Raw genomic sequence first — 7833 nt, forward strand, 5'->3', positions numbered from 1 at the left:
TACAGTGTGTCCAATAGTAGGCTACACATGAGAATTAATCCTCGTAGGTCTGCCCATCTCTTCATAACACACCATTTTACTTATTAAATCATTTAAAATATTTAATAAACTCATTGTTTAACTCTAAAACATTTGATAGGCTATATTCTATATGTTTGTGCCTTGCAGAAGAAGATTTCTTCCCACAGTCGCCTTGGGGACATTAATGGATGATTTTCTTCTGAAACTGTTTAGAACATTTTGTATTGAGAAAAGAGTTACGCAAATACAATATATTTGTATCTAAAAATAAATCTTCACATGAATCGAAGACCAAAATACAGGAATAGATACAGAAAGATGAGAATGTTTGACTCTAGTGCCTAAAAGCACCTTCATTTTGTTTCCTTAAAAAGCAAAATGCATGCAAATTACTACAGCCCAGCCACTGGATTTGGAAAAAGAGGTTAATGAGATTCGTGCTCAGTATTGGAAAATAGAATAAAATGCAGTCAATGGTTCTAAAATGACCCTTAAATTACTATTTGTATCTGGACAATGCTCCATCATCTCCATGGTTGCCAAATAAACCTGCTTATGTTTAATAAACAGCCAGCGACGCTGTATGTCAATATTAATATTTGTGCCTGAGTGGTATTATGTTACACTCGTCACCAGCGGGTGACACAGCCTACGTCACACTCTCCGTCGGTCCCAAAGATTCACCTGAGCCAGTCAAAGCGCGCACTGCGCATGCGCTGTAGCTCAGCACACACCACACGCGCATGCGCAGTGTGTCCTCTGGCTGTAATGCACTGCATCTTTGAGCGTCGCTGCAGCGGTGATACCGACACACACCTATCCTCGGATACACGCACCTGCCGCAACAGGAAAAAACTAGTACATCTATCCCTTAGATTCTACACGGTAAGTTGTTTAACCCAGTTTAAATTCCACGTTTATTTCTATAAAATACGTTTAGGTTTTTACAATTATTTCTGCTGCTGAATGATTTTGTTTCTTCTAGCAATGTCCTGTACTAGACTATGCATTCATTGACTGACTAAAAGAATAATCTTAATATTATCCCTGCGATTCTCGCATGGTCGCACATAATGATATTCCCGCTTTATAGGCTATATATATATATATATGTGTGTGTGTGTGTGTGTGTGTGTGTGTGTGTAGATTGACAGTTGTAGTCATTTATTGATTCTACAATTTCGCCCGTCTTTGTCTCTTGTCTTTCCTTTGGGTATAATCGACCCATTCTGTGTTTCCGATTCATTAACACTCAAGTTTTATTTCTGTAGCCTTTAGTGTGATCGCTGTCACGCAATAGGACTCATCCCTAAAGATGACACTATTACTCGTGTAATCACTGCTCCCATGAGTCAGCTCCTCTCTAATCTGAACATGTTGTAAGAAAACTATAGCACGGTTCCTGCTCAAAAGCTTTCCGTGCCTCCTTTATTTAACTTTATTGTATTGGTCCATGGTCTGTAAACATTACATCATCTGAAATCTGTCATAGTCACAGTATCCTATAAAAGTGAATGCACAGGACAACTGTAAAGTACAAATGTATGCATTTGGTGGTTTCTGCTGCTGGCCAGCTCTTTCTAATGCCCCGTAGAGACCCTTAGGGCTGTTAGTAGTGCTTTTTGTGCTGCTTTGTCACTGACCGTGATGTGCTTTATTGTAATCCTCTGAAGCCAGCTTCTTTAGTAGCCCGTCCCATTTCTCATGGTGAGATGAATTGGAGACAATCCATTCAGGAGTTCTGGAACAAAGCTTAGGGAAAAGTTTCCCTCAGGGTGAGGTCAAAGGGGAGGGTGGTTGTCTGTTGTCACATTGCCACGGTAACACACCCTAAAGTGGGGGAACTCAATTGGTGCAAGCGCCCCCAAAGTACTGACCTGATAGATTACCGTGGTAACACTATCTGAGCATGATTGTGAATTTGTGGATTGTTTCGGGTTATGACAGTGTAGCTTTTTCATTTTTTTTTTTTTTTGGTAAATATTTGGTGGTTTATTAGTTATTCCTAACTGTACAAAGAATATTGCAGTGTATATTTGTAATCAATAACAAACACAGACATATTAAAGCTCCAATTTCTATTCACAAAAAATAACAAAAATACGTCTTAACAGAAAACATCACTATGTGATGTTTTAGTATTATTTATATGGTCTACTAGTATAGAATATTTAATATTTTTAATTATCTTTCATATTTTCAGTTTTCATTCATCAAGTTTTAGTCATTTGTTAGGTTTTTTTAAATATTTTTTTGAATTTAGTTTTTTAGTTTCAACTTATTTTATTTCAGTTAGATCCCAGTGGAACATTTCTAGTTTTCCCATTTTTGAAGTCAAACTTTCTATCTAGATTTATAATATTTCATCAGTATTTCAATCATTTATTTTATTTCAGTTACCAAAAAACGTTTTTAATAGTTTTGGTTAAAAACAACAACACTGTCGTCATCACAGTTCCGGTTGTTGTTTTACTTAATCTGTCACAATGCTTCTAATAAGCTCTAAAGGGACTAAATTCACCAGTAAGCTCTCTCATTTGCACACGTAAACATCAGGTGTTTGGTCTTCCCCTCACACCTGCTTTCATCATCATGACAACCAAAGTGCGTCCTTCCTTCTGTGCCACTGGCTGATTCACTTCCCTGTATAAAATGGTTTGAAAAACATCAGAAATCTATAGTATTTCCTATATTGTTCTATTGCACAGCCGCTCTACATTAACTGAATGTCATTTTGCTACATATCAAGATGTATTATGATAGTTTTGGTATTCTGAGAGGTTTGATTTACACCAGTGTGCTCTCTTTGTTTGCACATGAGGCCATTTATATTTTATTGCGGTCATTTCACTGTCTACTATTACTAGTTGTTCCTATGGGGACTCAACCACTTAGTGGAATTTGTAGTGACTGTGGGAGACAGAAAATCTTGTTTGTGGTTTGGAACAAGACAGAGCCATGTATTGCTGTTAGGAGTGACTGCAATATGAGCATGTGTGAGTTTGTGTTTTTCTAGTTATCATCTTGGGTCTATTTTATGTGTATGTGACTAAACACTCGTTCAGTTCACATTAAAGTGAAGCATGTGTAGAATTAGAATAAATGCCCACAAGCCAATATGCAGCTTTAGTGATTGACAGCGATGGCCATTTACATTAGTGCAGTATCTCAGTCAGTGCACTTTTCAAGCTACGTTGAGTCCTGGTCCCATGTGGACAGGATGATCTTTATGGCTCACAAATCTTTAAAAATGAACCCTCATGGGTTTCCCCGAAACTTAAAGGACACATTCAGATTTCCTTCTCATATCACATTTGTTCTGCCTGATGCTTTAGATCATGCTTCTGTGTGTGATGGACAGAATTGTTGTACTTTATGAATTAGATCATCCTGGAACTTTGCTTCTTTGAGTTCTAGAATTAGTTTGTCTTCTAAAGAATTCTTGAAGATTTCCCTGAGTTCTGTTTGATTACTGTGTAGTTGTGCTCAGTGGTCTTTGTTGCTGCTTTATTTACCTTCTCTAATGGCCCTTTGTGATCAATAGAGCTCACTAGGCTTTGAGAAGCAAGCTTTCTCATGCTGGATACTCAGTACCTCCAAGCAACACTGGTTCAGTTAAAACATCTGTCTTTACATGAATACAATTATACATACATTTATAAATTGTAACATTATTACACAGATAACTGGATGCCTTGTTTTAGTGTTTTATCTTAATTTATATTCTCCTGAAGTTCTCTCGAATGCGTGTTCAGATGTGTTTTATATCTGATATATTTATATCTTTGTATCTTATCTCTTCACTATAATACCATCCTCACACTTGTATTTGGTTCAAGCCTCACCCTGCCCCCCAGCTGTGGTTAAATTTGAGAAGCAGAAGATTCATTATAGCCGTCAGTGGAGAAATCATTGTGCTATGAAAAAACCTTTTACATGTTACATTAAACATTATTATTTTTAAGATCTTTTCCGCATTGTGAATGAAACAGGAGGATGAGTAAATATCTCCATAGCTTTTGTTCATACAGAACACTTTAATGCAGCCAAACCAGCACGTGCACAAACAGACCAACACCTCAAAATAAAAAGTTCTGTAGTGTCCTTATGAAAAGAGTCACATGAGGGCACAACAATAAAGATATTTTTGACTAGCTGTTTTTATGTGCCAGAAAAACTGATAAAAAATATACTGTATAAATATATAATGCAAATATAAAATATTTATATTTTATATTTTATAGGAATAGTTCCAAAAAATAAAAATTAGCTGAAAACGTACTTCCGCACCCCAGGCCAGCAAAAAGTGTGTTTCTTCCTCAGAACAGATTTACTTACTTTACTTACTTTTGTAATTTAGCAGACGCTTTTGTCCAAAGCGACTTACAAATAAGAAAAAGTAACTAAAACTAAAAAGTTACAACTCTATAAATACTATATACCCACATATTTAAGAAAATAAAGAAATTAAATAAAATTGACACATGCGCATATAACAACATTTCAATAATAAACATATAAATGAAAAAATTAAATAAAAAGCGATACTACTATCCCTTGCCGGTGTCCCTGCCCGGTGGAGTCGCACGGTAGAGTCGATGGTCTTCACACTAAGAGGGCTTCACACGACGACTGCCGCGACCGCTGCCGCGGTATAATAACCTTTTTTATACCAATCCAACAAATCATCATTTCAATTCAGCTGGACCCACTTTCCTGTATATCAACTACAAATGGCCAAGCAAGTGCACACACTGACAAGATACGCGATACAGTATGAGACCAAACGCGATTTCAGCACCTCTCATCCCAGTAAACAAAATTTGGAAACAATTTAGCTTTACATCACTTGCTCACCAATGGATGGCTTGAGGGTATAAGTACATTTTCAGATTCTTTTAAGTTTTTGTTACAAAATCTGATTTTTGTAATTCACAGTAATATCTAAAAATGTAGTGGCTAGAGTACATGAAAGCCATATTTATAAACAATTTTCCTGGAAAAATACAACATAAAACGTATTCACTTACTGCTGCTTCCAAATTCCAACAAAACCTCAACTATGTCTGTTGGTTTTACAATATAACATACAGTATGACACTACTTTTTATTAGCACAATTTACAACAATAATATTCCATTTTTAATAATTTCTATTTTTAGAGTAGTTGCTAATTGTGGACTCCGTTACTGACTGGTAGAGTACTTTAATGGCGTCAATGGCCTCACCAATGTTTTACACATACACAATATATAAACTACAGTGTGATAATAATGACTTAAAGATACAGTATGCAGGAAATTAAAGAGAACTTGAAGCAAACTGTGTTTCCCCTTTGCAAGGTCTAAAATGTGACAGCTGGCACTGTAGACGATAAAAGGCCACACAGTCACTGTAATATTTGCTAAACAAAATTTAGATGGTCAGCTTTTCCTGGATGTTTCCTTCCCCTAACATAGAAAATTGCTGTATGCATTTGACAGTTACTGAGTCACAACACAAGTGACTTTCTCAGAGTGACTTTCTGTGTGAGAAAATCACAAGTGACTTTCTCACACACTTTCTCAGAGAGCCAGCAACTGCTGATCACGTTATGGCTGCAACAGATGATGATTTCCCTTTAATTAGCCTTTTTAAATCATTAACTGCATTTAAACATCATCATCATCAACCAACATCACACTTGGCAATAAATTAATGTTTGACACAGAAACGGCCTCATGATTTGCATAGCAGATGATGTCATACCATGGGCAATGTATGGGTCAGTATGTCTGGGTCTTAAACAAAACCAGTGGCTTCTATCACTGTTCTTTTAGATCATTTAGCTTGCCAGTCTTTCATTCGATTATGAAAGCAGCTTAATCTTCTAAAGACCCTGTGGGTGTTTGGACTTTGATATATGGCTGGCTTACAGAGACACTTGCACCAAATGCTGAATCCAAAGCACAAGCACCATTAAGACATTAATGCTTGAATCTGATTAAGTATTTCTTAATCTGTGTGTGTTTCCTCAAAGGTTCTTTGTCTTGGTGCTGTTCATTTCACCCAAATATTCCACTGAAGGTGTTAGATATCCAGTGTGTGGGTTATTGCCTCAGGCTTCATTTACTAAACGTACTGGAAATCAATCTACTAGCAGAGTGTTTCAAAGTGCGGTATCAATTGAATCAGGTAACAGGGCAAGAGTTGTGGTAGGGTAGAAGATGTATAATTGTCTGTGTTTATGTGGTAAAAAGTTTCTTTATGTGTGTGTTTGTGCATAGACAGACCCAAGGGCAAGCAAGTCTACTGTTATGAAAATGAATACACATTTGTAACTTCTGCTGCCTCTTGAGGGTCTTCTGAAGAATCACTTCAACATCATCTTTCAGTTTTACACTGTTGTTTACTTCACTGAAAAAAAAAGATGTAATTTAAAGATGTTGCATGTAGTAACATCTAAATTAATGTTAAGTCAACAAAGCTAAATGTAAGGGGTAGATCAGATAGAAATATTGAATTATTTAGTGTTGAACAGAGCCTTTGAAATAGAATAAATGAGTATTCTTCCTGGGAAATTTGTTTTTTAAGACCAAATTTAAGCATTTGGCCTACACACCATCTACTTTATTAGATGCTTTTGTGCTGACATCTTTTCTAAACAAAAGGACTAATCACTAACAAACAATGAGAAATTTTATGAGATTTTCTCCTAAGGAGGATTAATTTGCTAGGCAGCTAAGCATGTGAACAGATGTCTTATGGTCTGGGTACAGCGTACCAGTGTTCATTAATGCTGTCCCATTCTTTCCAAATATACTCAAAAATCCATCAACTATACTTAAAAATGTCTGAAGCAATCAGATTTGTGACAAGGTAGATTTTAGTTCAGCTCCCAGTTCTGAATTAGAAAGAGGCTTAGCTGGAAACACAGCCTCTTTTTTATAGTAAACGCAATTATTCTACTATCTACATCATGTAATGCATCATAGCCATCTGAATTGTTTATGTATCTAAAAATAATTCAACATGGAAACCTGGACATTATTCATTGTTTTAACAATCTAAAAAAAAAAATATTTTGGGAAATCGTACCACTCCATCGATCGATCCATTGTCACACATCAAGTGTCACGCATTTGATGAGCTCTGTGTATGTACGACGTTGATCAATGTTTATATATTAATAAAAACCTAAATTAAATCTGTATGTATACAGTGATCATGTATCTTCAGAAGACCATTGAATTAATTTTGATTACTTTTACAGTTTATTCTTTTGTACTTTTGGTTGCATGGATTTTCAACAAGAGAATATTAAAAAATATCTATTTATGTTCAAGATGAAGAGTTTGGAATGATATGAGGATGCGTGAATGATGACAGAATTTTTATTCCTGGGTGAACTATCCCTTCGTTCATTCATTTCATGAACAATGTTGTTTCCTTCATCCACATTTGTTTCTAACAAGTGTCCAACTGAATGTCTAGTGCTCTTTAGATTTGCTGGACTTGAAGTGTTTGTGTTTAATCACATTATTATAGTGTCTGATTTATCCTAACATAATGTTGCTTTAATATTCCCTCAAATGGGTTTCCAGCATTCTGTAACATTTGTAAATATGATGTTGGTTATAATCATGAACAGATTTGGTGCTGCATATCTGGGTGTGTTGCTGTACACTGTCGCTGACATTGCAGCAAAGACACCACTGAGGTGAGATAGAATGTGTTACAGAGTGTTAACCCTTTACTCTCTTTTCTAGCCAACACAGTGCATGTACATTTTGGATCCGAACACTCACACATATAGTATATATTTATATTATT

Source organism: Barbus barbus (genome assembly GCF_936440315.1).
Source record: "Barbus barbus genome assembly, chromosome: 8".
Lineage (NCBI taxonomy): Eukaryota > Metazoa > Chordata > Actinopteri > Cypriniformes > Cyprinidae > Barbus > Barbus barbus.